Source organism: Haliotis asinina, chromosome 4 (assembly GCF_037392515.1).
Source record: "Haliotis asinina isolate JCU_RB_2024 chromosome 4, JCU_Hal_asi_v2, whole genome shotgun sequence".
NCBI classification, from domain to species: domain Eukaryota; kingdom Metazoa; phylum Mollusca; class Gastropoda; order Lepetellida; family Haliotidae; genus Haliotis; species Haliotis asinina.
In genome coordinates this window covers 13,434,594-13,451,546 of record NC_090283.1, presented here as the reverse complement: position 1 = coordinate 13,451,546, position 16,953 = coordinate 13,434,594, and the positions used below count along the sequence as shown (strand labels likewise).

General features: G+C 40.9%; 1 long non-coding RNA gene across 1 annotated transcript; it reads right to left on the bottom strand.

Annotated features, from left to right (window-relative positions):
- Positions 1–1,924: 1,924 nt before the first annotated feature.
- On the bottom strand, positions 1,925–4,447 carry LOC137282358 (uncharacterized). Its single transcript, XR_010956805.1, has 2 exons — positions 4,323–4,447; positions 1,925–3,259 (listed from the first exon to the last, which is right to left on the bottom strand). It is a non-coding gene; the product is annotated as an uncharacterized lncRNA (long non-coding RNA).
- Positions 4,448–16,953: the final 12,506 nt, after the last annotated feature.

The window sequence follows — 16,953 nt, the reverse complement described above, 5'->3', positions numbered from 1 at the left end:
ATTTGTTCAAATATCTTGAAAACTATTTGATAGATTTTTTTTACTAATTTGGGGAACAACTTCTATGTCTACGGTGCAGGTGTCCACAATTATTATGCTGTCATCATAAAATCTGCATTACGTATGAAGGAAACGGGCCCATATACATACAGATTGTAACACGAACAAGTGTGTCATACGAATTAGACGAAACGAGCGTGAAATATTGCGTTATCACAACGACAACGAGGGCAATGGATAAATTGTCCGAGTTTTATATACAGTGAGCCTTGCTACAGAGTAATGATTTCTTTACCAAGCATTTTATTCATGTACATTTGTGGAGTAAACACGGTAAGCAAGCATGACGGCAATCTTCAGTCACATTCAATCGTCACAGACGACGAAATATAGAAACAATGGTTTGTAAGCAAAAGTAATAAGTGCACGTGTGCGCATATGATATATAGGACACTGGTTATGTTTAACGTATGGGTAATAAATATTAATATGCATATTCCAAAAAGGGTTGTGCAGCTCGCTACAGAACCTCGCGATACCTGTTGCGATATGGTTCAGATTCTGTAAAACGTTGGGTCACCCAGAGTTAGCTCCCTTTGAATTATCTACCTTTGTCATCCACAGCAACAAAATGGGCTCTAAAAGTACCAAATATGCCAGTATTTATTCTGGTTTCAAGTTACATTTCACAAGTGGAAGTATCTCTGTAATATTCTAAATGCACCAATGTCTTACGTTTTGTCGTTTTGAATGGTTTCGTGTGTGACATTTTGGAGGAGTGAGTGAGTTTATTTTTACGTCGCACTCAGCAAAATTCTAGTTATATGGCGACGGTCAGTAAATAATCGAGTCTGGGCCAGACAACCCCGTGATCAACAGCATGGGCATCGATTTGCGCAACTGGGAACCGATGACGTATATCAACCAGGTCAGCGAGCCTGACCACCCCATCCCGCCTGTGTCCTCTTACGACAATCATGGGTTGCTGAAGGTCAGGTCTAACCAGAATCTTCATGGGTCCAAGGATACCTTCTTCTAATGTCAAATGATACCATTTATACGGTACCACACAAAAGTTGCATTATCAAAATGCGGGGTGTTTGCATCTTTTTGTGTGTGCATGTATAATTTGACACGTTGGGTGGACCCACGAGAGAAAGGAAGTCTTTGCTATTTCGCGGCGTGAAATTTTCGACTTCCAATCCGAATCACGATGAACATCATGCACAAATAAAATGATTCCGAACTAAAAACAGATGAAGCGTTTGAACAATGGTGAGTTGTCTCCCTTAGCTGTTCTTAGCTGTGTGACTTGTGTGCACTTTAGTATAAACAGCCCTAACATTTCTAACCTAGTATCAGGAGCCAAACTTGTACAAACACTTGGAAAAAACATGTTTCTCATCTTGTACGTGAATTAACAACGTGCACTTCGTCTTCAACTGCAGATATGAGTCTCAATGACATTCTTGAACAACTAAAATGATTCAGGAAATAAATGAAGCGTTCGTATAATGGTGAGTTGTCTCCTTTAGCTCTGCACAGACAGCTGTGTGATTTGTGTGCATTTTACAAAATGCAGTCCTAAAAATTGTAACTTTAGCATGAGCTAAAACTTGGCAAAAACTTGTTTGTCAACTTGTCATGCACTTGTGACATGAAGTAACAACGTGCAGTTCGTCTTCAACTGCAGACACATTCAATTTCGAGTCACAATATCCACCATGCACAATGAAAATGATTCAGAACCGAAAGTAGATGAAGCGGTGGTAAAATGATGAGTTGTCTCCCTTGGCAGTTAACATTAGCGGTCTCGTGAGTGTGGACTCAAGAATATACAGTGCTAAAGATTGTGACAAAGTAGCATCCTCCATAACTTTCTTAGATTTGTCTACATCACATAAATTACTTGTACAAGTTCAAGTTCAAGTTCAAGTTCACTTTATTTCGGTAGTAGTGGCCTTGGGCCCCGGGTACAAGCAATATATAACATTTTGTTTTTGTGCTTTTAGGCAAGAGCGTGAATGGCATAATTATACAAGCAGAAACATTGTACAACTGAATAATAGTGATTATAAGTTGACAGAATGGTGATGCAAAGGTTGGTACAGTTCACTCTCTTGCATTGAAAAAGTAGCAACAATTTGATGCAAAATTGCTTGAAAAGGAGATTGATGTCTAACAATTTTGAGGCCAAATTCTGCACGAAAAGCATACCGAATGATGGCAAATTATATTTGTATACAGTGATCAATGAGAACAATATTATGTAGTTGTTACAAGTCAGACAACTAAACCATAACAGCTGTAGGTAGACAAGGTGTTCTGTGAAATATGACGGAGTTATCTCCCTTGCATCAGGTATTGGGCTACTTCTGTCTCACAACTGAAGCCTTGAATATGTATTTTGCTAACAATGACCGATTCTTGCACGTCATAATGTGGACAAATTTCCATTCATTGGACAGATAATGTTCAGCAGTTGGGATCGAAGATCATCACATTGAGGGCTACTAGTAAGAAAATTAATTTCATCCTCAAGTACTTTTGGGCATAGTCAAACAGGACTTGAACATCCTCTCTCTCTTTCTCTCTTCTCTAGCAATTCTGACCATGGAATCATAATTTGTACATCTGAATCTGGTTAAAGCTGTTCTATATCTGTCTATTTACACCACACTAAAATACAACTCCATTTCAAATGAAGATTTCTGTTGGCCAATAAAGAGATATAGTGTTTGCTGACCAATTTTGAGCAAACATGTAATTGAAAATTCCCATGATTTTCTCCCTGCACCATTGAGGTGAGGTGAGGTGAGGTGAGGTGAGGTGAGGTGAGCTGAGGTGAGGTGAGGTGAGGTGAGGTGAGCTGAGGTGAGGTGAGGTGAGCTGAGCTGAGCTGAGCCTTGAGGCTGAGAGACTGTCAGGGGAGATAATTACGAAGGACAAAAGCCAACTAGTGAAGTCCATTCTAACACGTGTATGTTTTGAATTAGATTCACAACTAAGGCAAGTAAACCTTCCATGGATATAAAGGGTGGAGGAACCGGAACGGTCCTGCAATGACTGTCAGAGTTGGTGTCTGGCGGGAGGTGGTGTGGGGGTAGGTCGTGGGCCTCCGTATGTTGTACGGTCAGTTTGTGATAAGCTTCCTGGATGAATCTTCTCTGGAGGTCCATTTCTCGTCCATGCCTCTGTTCCTTCACCGCCTCCCAGTTTCAAGGGCAGTAGACTTGGCATCACACATATTTTCTCGAACCTGCAATTGAGGCACCGGGAGAAACTTACAAGCTCACATTAAACAAAATGGTCAAAGACAAACGGAAACTACTACAGCAGGAAGATCGTGTAAAGTACCGGTTTTGTATCCTTTCAAAAATAAATCCTATATTCAACATAAGATTTGTCAAACATTTAACACCAAAAATTCTGTTTGTTTTCACCAATCTTTTTGAATGATTTGCAGAAAGTGAACGAGTTAGAATTTAATGTAACAGAAGAAATTTCATGCAAATCAGCCCTGACCAGAGATGACAAACACTGAGAAGCCAACAGGTGAATAAACGTTTCTTCACGTTCACCTTTCCTTGTCCTAGAGAGATACAAATGCTGGTAGTTGCCTGGGGAACATTAAGAAAGAACAGTGCTAAGGAACATACTACAATAATATATAAAGTATCTGTACAAAGTCACCTACTTACTAAAGCAGAATAATTACAACGAGAGGCGTAACATTTACCATCATTAAGGCACCTTTGTCAGATCCGACAAGAAATGCAAGGAATTGAACTGAGTGTGGCCTACCATTATTGAACGTTCCTGATGTTAAGAAACCCAGCTCTGTACAGTCCTGTTCATTAATGTGCACAGCATGAGAAAAGAGAACAGAGTGTACTGTATTCGATGCGTCTTCCTAAACACGACATAAGTGGGTAATATTAAATAAATAAAGCAAAGACTGAAACAAAACCAAAGGAAGCGCTCGTAAAATAACTTGGGCACTGAACAAAAAAGTACGTAATACGTATCGGTAATGAGTGACCATATATCGGTATATGGTCTCTGTTTCAATTGTTGGGTTATACGTCGAAAGGCACGGCGGTTCATGCATTGGTATTATACACAGCAGAAACCAAGAAGTTCCCTGCCTGCTGCCTCTCCATGAAAAGCAGTTGGCATAGAGGCACGAAAACGGGTGACACTATCTTCCACGAAAGAGGTGCAGCAACTGGCTTTGCAAAAGATGGCAATGTTCGAAAGACGTCAATCAGATGGGCGGTAGGAAAAATAGAATGTGGAGCGAAAGACAACAATGTACTTACCTCCATATTCATATGACAGTCGTGGCTGACCAGCGACGGCGTAGCAAAGAGACTACAAGCCCTCGGTTCCTTGGTGTGCAGTGTACGCCGCCATGATCAGCTGACGGAGGTAAACATTGGCATGTGGCCTGTGATTGGTGCTTGCGGCATGCTGCTTCCGGTATACGGAGGAATGCCAGTGAGTGCGGGTCACAGTGATATCCCCAGCTGTGTGTTATTGTGAAAAGTGGACATGTGCAGAAATGAATTGGAGCTGTTATGGAAAAGAGAATACACTGTAAAATAAGGGTCTGTGTAGATACAGAAAATAAAGAGAATTTCTGGAAAGTTAATGGTGGAGGGGCTAAATACAGGCGAAGTGTATTTGAGAAGCGCGAAGGTGTTAGGTAGGCATGTGTGTGTGTGAGTGGAGGCGATAGTACTACGTGACCATATATGGGAGATGAATGAAGTTGAGGCAGTGTGAGTTGATTTTTTTTGTTTGTTTGAAGTTTTTTGCGGGGGGTTTGGTATAATTTGGTGGATGTGGATGTGGATGTGGATGTGTGGTACATATATAGACATGTGTTGGTTGCGAAAGCGAAAGCGTAATGAAGATGGTTGTGGCGAAGCGATTCCGATGTGTGGTGGAGGGAGTGGTCTGGTTGAGGATGTGTCCGAAGGCGATTGGTCGGTCGACATTGTTTGCGACGTTATGAATAGTGCATGCGATGGGAAGGTGGTGCATCGGTGTCCGAAAGTGCCTTCAAGAAAACCAAAAAGGGCACAGATTGTGATGTGTTCTGCCACCGATGTCGATGCTTCAAGTCGGGGATGCCGATTTGGTGCTCAGGCCGAGAATTTGGACCACGACGTCGGGCTGTGGAATTTTCGGACCCTAAGATGATCCAGGAAAGCGCAGTCACACCATGGAATCGGTGGTAAACACGACAGCTTCCGGGTCAGAGTTCTTTTTAATTATGCATCCGACCCCAAAACTATTGAAAATTTTTTTTTCGGTTCTTGTTGCGATTGCGACAATAACACTCATTAATGCAATTTGGACACGCTTTTTTTTAATCATTCAAGAACCACAACCGCAAGTGTGTCCAGTTTTTAATCGCTTCCTCATTTCAAGAAACAATACATCTGAAGCACATGTTCTAAAGAATGTACACTGTTTGGGGACATCTGTTACACCTATGCTGGAAATGAAGGGAAAATTGAATATAAGTGAGCGCTACGATGACATAACCCGTTCTTTTCACCAACCACAATCAAGGAACATTCATGAGAGTTAATGAAACTTTATACACACGAGCGGCATTAACTCACCGTAATTAAGAAATGCCAATGTGTGCATTAGTAAAATTAGTCAAACTATTATGGTATGAATGGTGTTTTTGATTTTGTTGTGAATGCAAATGGACGGTCGAAATGAAATTGTGTGTCTGTCAGGCGAACTAAAAGTCAGTGATACAAGCGTAATGCTCTGCTGACATCAAGGTGAGTTGGGCCGAGTGCAAATGTTCTGCTGACGGTTGTAGTGGAACTGAATACTTTAAGTTAGCTATGATATTTGAACGGAAAACCAGGGAATCTCTCGCTTTTTTTTGGCTGGGGCAGGAGTTTGGGGTTGAAGTAGGCTGTTTGCAAAACGTTGCTCAGACCAAGGATATCGAGTATATCACCGTCATACATGGTACCGTACTTCGTCTAACAAACTGACTTCAGAGCTCCTGTTTCTTAACACAGACTTAGTCGTTTTCCAAGAACAAATCCACAAAACTATTGAGGAGACGGGTGGAGTTGCATAAGAGATAGATAAAAACTACATACAGGCGCAGGCCACCGTGGTATGCTTACCTGAAGCTGCACCTGATCCTGAACCCGAATGTAACCCCAACCCCAGACCCCCTAAACCTCAATCTAACTGAACCTGAACCTGAACCTAACCACTACCTACCTACCTACCTACCTACCTACCTACCTACCTACCTACCTACCTACCTACCTACCTACCTACCTACCTACCTACCTACCTACCTACCTACCTACCTACCTACCTACCTACCTACCTCCAAGGTCTCTTGAGATTATAGGCTACACAGACACCTTGCTTGATGGACTCACAGACTCATTGAAGCGGACCATACATGTGTCCATGTTTTGTGTCTGCATCCCGGCTGGAGAGCCGTGATAATACTTACAAGTTTGTATATTGAAATGAAGCAAATATACCATTGTATACCATTGTACACCATTGTTGAGCTGAAGAGTCGTGATAATACTTTTATTTATGTACTGTGAGTGAGTGAGTGAGTGAGCGAGCGAGCGAGCGAGTTTGGTTTTACGCCGCTTTTAGCAATATTCCAGCAATATCACGGCGGGGGACACCAGAAAATGAATGACTTACAATATAACTGTATATATATTAGGCTAGGAGCCGTCATGCTATTCATGCATTAACATGTATGATGTTCTATACGCTGCGGGTAGAAGAGCCTTTATAATACATGAGATACAATATATTCATACAGAGTTATATATCCATCACTAATGGCATATGCTTTGGAGGCTGAAGAGCCATTATAATACGGTTACTTTGAAACTTGTCTTGTGGCTGTTGAAGAGCCATTATAATGCTATTTGTAGGAGAGGAATATATATTACACAAGCTTTATTTACTCATTGGTATTGTTGATGATAGCATAATGTCCTGTTTGAACGACATTATCAAAATATATCGTTAGGTAAGGTGTATTCCTACACATGTAAAGTACCATATACCTAAGGTGAACATAGTCTGCTGTACACCCTCCAGTACGGGTTGTTGGTGCATACGCTGAGGAAACATGGTTCCTGAGTTTTCTTCATGGAAGTTTATCTCTGGTTTTACGTGTCGGGCTTCGGCAAAGGTCTGTTAGGTTATGCTAAACACGTATAGTGCTTTGTTTGGGTGAAAGACTTGTCAGTGCTTTTGTGGCAGGCGTATTTTAGTGTAAATATATTATTTTAGTCTTATTCTCTTAATTATTTTCCTTCTCACCTTTTTAGCTGTATCATTATTAGGCAGGTTCAGGGTTAAGCTTTAGAGCTTGGCCACACCGATTAATTGCCCAAGCCATGACGCTTCTCAGTTGATTGGTCTCACTAATTCCCTGCACAATGACACTCATTCTGCACTGAATCTTTGCCACCTAAAGACAGCTGAGACAGACGGTGTAAGATTAAGGTTAGTATTCATTTAATTAAAGTAATATTGCATTTAATCCTTGCTGTATCTTCATAATAACAGTATGTCTATTTACTACCATTCAAATAAGCATTACATTGTATACCATGTAAAGTGCGCTGAATTAATGACGTTAGTTTTTCTATCCTAAACTATAAACACAAATACGTATTACTACTTTATTCTTATGTTTGCTATCCTTTCACTTTATGTGCGAGATGAGAGAATGTGTTTTAATATAAGCTGCTATGTTTTAACTAAATATAAGTGTAATTATCCATGTGTGGAAGTAGTTTTATGCTCCCGAATGTATCCCTAGCTCTACTTCACATTACCTTGTATATTACTTATCATGTGATAGTATCTATAACAGATAAGTCCCTGTCAGTAATACCGGTGCCTGATCGTGTACACCCTTGTTCCACCCACAGGGTATGTGTATGTGTGTATGTTTATTCTATATCACTATTGCACATAGTATAATCATGCAATGGATGACGACTCATGTATACGTTGTTATTGTATTATCATAACTAATGCGTAATGATGTACCGTAAATGCACTGCATTGTATGTGTTATCATTACGACATGCGCAATGATGTAATATTTAATGTATAATTATAATGTGCTTTATGTGTAATAAGCAACGTTATTCATACTTTGAATTACTGCATTATTCTCGGTATTTATCCCTATGTATTTACCCGTGCATGGAATTATATGTGTCGTGTATGAATTATGTGTTACATATTACTATCGTATTGTATTCATTTTTACAGGGTGTCGCTTACCAATCATATCATCCAGGCGGAAATAAACAGCCTCACACCCAGCAGAGTGTTGGTAGTTGTTTTACCCCACACTGACCCTCCTATATTTGGAGCCCCCAGTGAGGATTGTTTCGGGCATGGATGAAGTGGGCAGCACCATGCAACACGTTGGGACACTGGACACCTGAGATCGGTGCTTACGTCATTATCCGATGATGTGCAGTGATAGGATAGGATGTTGTGACCTTGACATTCACAGAGCGCCTGTGACTCTTTTGTGACACTTTATGTATAGTGATTTATGTTTTCATGTTCATGTATTGGATTGATGATTTTCATGGACACCTCACGTGAGTTATACTATATATAGACTTTGTGTAGTATATACCTGGTGTACTTTTCGTGTAATATATATTTATTGTTCGAGCTAAGTCATTGTGTAATTTAACCTTTCATCTTTTTGCTTAACATTCACATGTGATTTACATTTATGTAACTCAGGTTACGTAATTACTGCCGGCTTATACGTTCAGTGTGTTACCTTAATCGTTGGTACCAAAACTTTGAACTTATCATGTAACTATTTTTGTGGATTTATATTTGTAGTTAATTTCATTTAAGATTACTTCAGTCTAGTTCGATTTATTTAGATTTAGTTAAGTTTTACTAAGGTCTAGATTATGATTAGCATAGTGTAATGTAACAGCACGTAGTATTTCATTTATGCTCATAGGTATTGTTTGTAGTTTATCTTAGGTCATTTGTGCTTAGTGTAGTCAGTATTTGCCCTAAGTCTTATGTGGAGTAGTATTCACGGATCACGGATGTGTTTTGTTGTTATTGAGTGTAACGGTGCTATGTAGGAGAAGCCTACGCGCTTGGTTAGAGTGACTGATGCAAGTATCTGAAAACTCAACACCCCCCACCCCTTATCTGGACAATACGGAAACTGCATTTTCCATCAAGTTTATCAGCCACACCATACCACCTTGACAAACGTTCATTCTGTGTAATCATTTAAGGAAAAACACTCATATCGCATTGGCTTGAGTTGTTATCATCGTGCGTTGCTATTGCTATTACTGTGTTGTTGTTGTTGTTGTTGTTGGTGGTGGTGGTGGTGGTCTGTTGTTTAACGCCGCACTAACACTCAGCACCATGGCGACCGTGGCGTTCTGGGCACACAGTGCAGTAGTCAGCTGCATGGAAGGCAGACTGACTGACTGACTGTGAGTTAGTCTGTTGTACAGACCCCGAAGCAAATATATCCAAGGAGGCCTGTGCAAGTCTAGTGGCTAGTCTAGATTCCAGTATTTTCAATGAAGAAAGTTTCAGGGCTCCATTTCATTATATTATTATGTCTTAACTATGACCATTTTTCAGCAAAATATGTTTATTTCAGAGGCTAGTTTTTAGTCCAGCTGTGCGTGTGACCATGTCTTAAAGTGTCGGACACCATACACACATTGTCATACCCACTCAAGACTTCAGTCAGCTCAGCCCAGCCCAGCCCAGCCCAGCCCAGCCCAGCCCAGCCCAGCCCAGCCCCGCCTGCGTCTAGTATCCAAGGTAACATGCACTGTTTCTGTAACATCACTCGGGCATCTGGACGACCGATGCGGTAACAAGATGTACAGACAAACATACTAAAGTCAAGAAGCAACTTGATATTTCTTTCTTTCTTTCTTTCTTTCTTTCTTTCCCTTCGATGATATTAAAGAAAAATATGAAATTGGGACCGATTTGCGAAATATCATTTACATGATGATGATGATGATGATGATGATGATGATGATGATGATGATGATGATCTCACGATGGAACTCCAAACCGCAAGACTCACATACTGTCAAAACTAAGTTAACGTCCACTCGAACACCACAGTTTTTAATCGGGAAATGAATTATATACTGTTGCTCGCATGTCACCGATATCCACGCACCCACGCACCCACCCACGCACGCACGCACGCACGCACGCACGCACGCACCCACGCACCCACGCACCCACGCACGCACCCACCCACGCACGCACGCACGCACGTTCATGCTATTGATCACGGAATTGCTTGGTACAAACTCGTATATTTCTGTACCGCAGCCGTATAGCTGGATAGGTGCTGAGCTCGAGTGCGGCATGAAAACCGTGCACACTGCAACATTCAAATACTTCCGTTCTACATTATATGAATGGTAGAGGGAAGAAAACATTCTTATCACATGGCAGGCCGGCTGACCGTGTGGCGGGTGCTATCTAAATGTGTACACCCGTACACATACAAAGTTTCAATGTAATCATCTATGTGGGTGGTGATGGCGAGATTGACATTGATAAGTTAAAAGTTGTTTCTTACAGGGAATACTACATACACATATCTACCACGACACCGTTGAGTATTTACATTTTCTGATGAAAACAACGTGTGTTCGGCAGGTTACCTACTTGATTGTATCTTGTATTACGTTTCCTCCTCTAGGTTAAAAGAGGCAGGGCTAACTAACTGAAGCGGCCTACAAATATCTGAAAACCAGCCGTTCACGGAAACTCATGCTGACGACGTGCCTTCAAGTCTGATCCAAAGTAAGGGATAATTTCCACGGGTTTACTTTTACGTACACTATAGTCATCACCGTGTTCATATCAAGCTATAGAAGTATTTTTCTCTATGCTTTAGTATGTCTGTAAAGCAATATTTTCAACATGTCTTGAGCGTTTCGAACCCAGGACCTACAGGAAGAATTAGTTTTATCAAACATTTCTGACCACTGGTAAAACGTTGCTGCTGATATCTGCCGCAAAGACGACATTGCAAAGTGACTCTGAGGTGGGGAATGATTTGAAAAATAGGGGCGTTTTGTGAAGGAACAGCACGTATTGGTAGCAGTATTCCAGCAATATCACAACGGGGAACGCCAGGAATGGCTTTAACCATGTTGACAATGAAAACACGGCATTCGGCGTGAAACGCGAACGCTTTAACCACTAAGCTACTCACACAGGCCAGTAGGACATCACTTGTTTTGTGGATGTTCACCCCCTAAGTTTTACGTATCATTGTAACATTTCTGTGCACACACGAGTACAAAGAATCACAAAACTTAACCTGAACTATGAATGATAAGATATACGCAGGGGTGAAGGGAAAGGGTGGTCTGATCTGATTGCCCGGTATCGCCTCACAAGCTATAGCTGTATCCCGACGTGGACAATGCAACATGATGTGCTCTGCTGTATATATGTTATAGTACACATATATTCTTTGATTATTAGGTTTGTGTAACTCAAACTTTCGGGAGTCATTTAATCATTGAGTGATTTCATACGAACCTATATGTATCAATATCTACACTAGTTCCTACTTGTGGTGAAGTCTTGATCTTGACAGCTTGGGCGAGCAGCAGAGGAGTGGAAACCTGTGACGTCATTGCTGTACTTGAGCTAGTGGGCCTTGGTCCGGGGACGGCAAGCGGTGGCGTGTTATGTGCACAAATTTCAGTCAACCTGTACAGATACACTATCCACTCTTGATGACGTTTCGGTGTCTGTTAAACTATCTACCATTCGCCCCCGCACTTGGTGATTCTAATGTACTCTGTGGCTGGGTATTTTTCGCAAACATAAATTGACTGAATGCACACGACAGTAAGAAATGCAAAAAGATTCCAAACATGTTGTGTTGTACCTGATGAACACAAAAGCAACTATATTATGTTTATTCAGGATCTAACCTATTTCAAAAATAATGCATTTGCGTGCATACCACCAGTACAGGTCGATGTGAAGATGCCTAAATTGTTTTCCAGAGTATATCCCGCTATAACATGTTTTCACGCTTCATGTATCAGTGTTTGGTTTGAAACATTTGCTACTCTTTCCTAATACAGACCATGTTTCTGTACAAATTGTTAATCGTCAGTACTTATTACTTGACACATTACATAACAGACTTTTTGGAGGGCGAGGGAATTTATCATGGCATTGCGTATTTCAACATGGTGAGTGATAAGAACGGAACTATTGTAGTTTCAACATATATTTACAGTCCATCAGGACCATTACAAGACACTAACAAACATTTGACCTTTTGTGGTACTCTGAGTATCAACTAACATCGATTTGTATAGCCGTAATTTGAGTTATTAAATGACATTATCGTCTCTAACACAGGACCTGCGAGGTAGGGCGGCCATCAGTGCACATGGGAAGGACAGCGCCCTCGTTATGGGGTATGGACAATGTAACGTATTCCTGGATAAAATAGTGATAGTGTTTTTTGGGGGGAACGCCCTAACACTACCTGGAATGGCTAATTCTATAATAATAACATGTCCGAAATACGACAGTACCGACACAGATTGACCAAAGGAAGACATAAACGTGCAATTCAATATATACACATGCACAAAAGTTACCCGCCACACACTATTTTTGTGATCTGCTACTTTGGGTACTCAGTGATAACTATCATAATAAGATCTATGCCTGTCATTGACATCACTGGTTTGATTATGTTTGGCAACTAAACGGGTGATGACGGTGTGATGACGATGACGACCAATTTGCCTTGCAATGGCCCTGCATGACATGCCAACATTGTTTTATGCCTATCACCTGTCATCTCTCAGCGGTACTTAACTAACTCTAAAGTGAAAGGGGAATCTCACAACAGGCCGGTGAAAGCAAGTGTGTGAAACTTGATTTTGAAGATTCATATGGTAGGGAAATAGACTTGTCAATTTTTATGTGGAATATCCTCCGTACATCGGACCTCCGAAGATAGTGTGAACTAGACAAGCATTTGCTTGTGTTCGTGTACGACATGCATTGGGATGTTAGATTTATTTCGGACAAACTGCCGATGACGGAACGATTGAAGATGCGCGACGCCAGCATGGAAACATGGCAGGCTGATTTCCGATACAGGACAACAGATTTCCCACTTCCCCAGCGTTGTGCATAAGAAAGGCGTGAATAGTTGTTGACACTCTGTACATTTTTATGTCCAAACACTTGCATGATTTGCGTTGGAGCTGCGATAATGCCTTGCAACGTCTGAATGAAATGTTTGCGGGCACTGTGATTAGTTAGCCGTTTGTCGCCAGCGACGTGTGTTCCATTTGTCGTTGTTATCAAGCCATCAATAAACACGATGTGTGAAAAGTTGTTTGTTTGTAACGTTTTGTATTTGACAGCATTTCATTGTTTTGTATTTTTTTCTCGTAGTAGCGAGATTGAACATTCGTAGTAAATTTGTAGTAAAAAAATTATGAATGAAAGAAATAGTTCCACATTCCAATGGGGTCATGGTCGGATAACTGACCAATCAAAGTCGTTTTAGGGATTATTACGCGCGTGCAACATATGATTTTAATGTACTCGGTTATGTTTCACTGTATGGATAAAAAAAAATCCAAATATTATCCTATCCCAAATCAGAAGACAGAACAATACCGGGTACGGTACCCAAAACGGCAATAGAGTCCAAAATGTTCAACCACTGTAGTTCCAATTCGCCTGATTACGGGTGCACATGCACGCTGTGTATCGCGGCACAGAGTACTGTAGGTAATACACTTTGAACGTTTTTGAATGGCGTCAGTGCAACAGTTCCGATTTGAACACGGAAGAAAATATTCCAGGTTCACCTCTTGGACCATTCAGAGAGCATAGCATAACTACAGATTTTGCATTGTGTATGGGACAGGAGTTCGAATTTGGCTTTACTTGGGTTGATATAAAAGGCTTTCCGTAAATGGTTCAAGCGGAGCTGTTTGAATTTGGAACACGAGAAGAAAGTGGTGCTCATCCTCAACATAACCTTCATCACACTGGAAACATAACCTATCATTTCTATCTATATTATAATGCCTTAGTTTCAAAACCTAAATGATGTGAACTACTGCGCCAGTGCTACTCTAAACTTTTTAATGTAAATCACATTTAAATACAATGCCCTGGATAGTGATATTTTGAAATAAGAATAAAACATGGATTTGTTGCCATTTTGAAGCGAATTGTACCAATTCTGGTCATAAATACATTTAAGCCGACTCACAAACTCAGTTAAAAACGAGGTAGCAGAATGAACAGATTGCTCTTCCCAAACAAAACCAAAACCATTGCTGGTCCAGATAGCTATCGGTGAAGATCCGGGCAACAGGCGACTAACGGGATCGTGTGGCAGACTCGCTGATTTGACTGTCATGTCATTCATCTTATTCCAATTGTTCAACATGTCAGTAACTAACTGGAGTGCCACAGACTGCAGTCATATTGCTGCATGTGGTCTTACAAACCAAACACAGAATGACACAATCCACCACAAAGGACAAAATCTTGTACAGAGTTAAGACTCTATTTTATTATTTTCTTCTTTAAATACACACACAGATGCGGTTGTTCAAACAAGTATGAAAAATCAAGAGGTATTACCCGAGCTCTGGCTAAAGTTTCTCTTTCGTCAGCATCCCTCTCTGAAAACAAACAAAATACAAATTGATGTTACATATTGTTAAAACTCTAGACAACAGCAAACCTGTATTTTATTTCGAGCACGTGAACTGTTTATTTCTTGTAAACATATGTCATAGATTTACTAAAGATATACCCTCATATGCAGAACTGGATCTCACCGTAAATAACGCTTCTTGTTTGCGAAAACAACTATGTTACAACGTTACATAAATTTATGGAAAAATGTTACCACAGGCTGGCATACCGCGAGCGAGACACGTACGTGAGTATATTGACCACTGTCGACTTGTCGATTGCACATCCCTACCTACGAACCGTGGTCAGGTGCGTGGGCATATTTGTGACGATGAAAGCGATAATTAATACGTTTATTACGATTAACACATGGACGGACTGGAAGATTGTTAAAGTGTTACTATGTTTCTTGAAAACTTGCATTGTGTCAAGTGTATGGTGTTTGTGTTATGTATCACTACCTGCAAATACAATAATTTATGCTGACTTCTTTTGTTACAACAAATACACAAATAGACAATCATTCTGAAACACTGATACAGATTTTGCGGTCTATAGATTGTAATTATTAAAATTTAAACGCCAATCAATTTACCTTGGACGCAGCCATGGAGCTACACGGCGACGGTCACGTGACCTAGTAATTAACAAGATGTATATATGTTGTTGATGCATTCGGGGGAAAATATATTCTGGGGGAAATATGGACATTTGAAAAAAATAAGTACAGCAGGGTTGATTTGGGTATGGAAAAGGGTGACTGATTAAGTCAAAATTCGTTCACAGTGGGCGTATGTGGCATGTGTTACTTCTTGGGTCTCTGTATATGATTGTTCTCAGGTGAGTGAGTGAGTGAGTGAGTGAGTGAGTGAGTGAGTGAGTGAGTGAGTGAGTGAGTGAGTGAGTGAGTGAGTGAGTGAGTGAGTGAGTGAGTGAGTGAGTGAGTGAGTGAGTGAGTGAGTGAGTGAGTGAGTGAGTGAGTGAGTGAGTGAGTGAGAGAGATTTTAGTTGACTTTTCGCAAAACTACAGCAATACAACGGGGACCCAGAAATGGGCTTTGCACATTGCACCCACGTGCGGGAAACGAACCTGGGTCTTCTGCATCATGATCGTAAGCTTTAACCGCTAGGCTAGGCTAGGCTAGGCTAGGCTAGGCTAGGCTAGGCTAGGCTAGGCTAGGCTAGGCTAGGCTAGGCTAGGCTAGGCTAGGCTAGGCTAGGCTAAGCTCGAAACTCTCGTCTCGCAATTCCGATTGTGGATGTGTTCATTTACCGTCTATTTAATAAAGTGAAATACAGAATATAAGTACGCATGCACACACACCACGTGATCATAGAAGGCACATGTATGTTTTTCACCTTATATCCTCCATACGGTAAACAATAGTTACTATTTGACAATCTAAGCTGTCATAAATTTCAGAGTAATCATGTAAAACGGAATTATCTCGAAAAAACTTCAAAGCCATGTTTGACCCTTAAAGAACCTTGTGTTGCTTGGAAACGTGTTTGCTTGTAGTAGTTACACTATTACTTGCACAGCGAACTGTGTGACAGACAGACAGACCTACATACTCCGGTGCACACAAGCAGCTTGTTTTAAGGTGGTCCTCTTGTAACAGCTAATGTGGTGATATCACCGTCAGACTGGCAAATTCTTAACAATCCAACTATTCATTATGTTCATGACACATTTCATTGTTGTTTAGAGTCTGAACATCAACAGTATACATCGAGCGGGTCAGGATGTACAGGCCTTAAGTACAACCTGTACACATTGACAAAACCGCACGTACAGGCTGTTAGTAGATGATCACAGGACTCTGGTGCCAAAAATACAATCTAAAGTATTGTAAGACTGGATGTACAGCCTGTCAGAACCGGAAGTAGAATTCGTCAGAACCGGAAGTACAATTCGTCGGAACCGGAAGTAGAATTCGTCAGTAGAATTCGTCGGAACCGGAAGTAGAATTCGTCAGAACCGGAAGTAGAATTCGTCAGAACCGGAAGTACAATTCGTGAGTAGAATTCGTCGGAACCGGAAGTAGAATTCGTCGAAACCGGAAGTACAATTCGTCAGTAGAATTCGTCGGAACCGGAAGTAGATTTCGTCGGAAGTAGAATTCATCGGAAGTACAATTCGTCAGAACCGGAAGT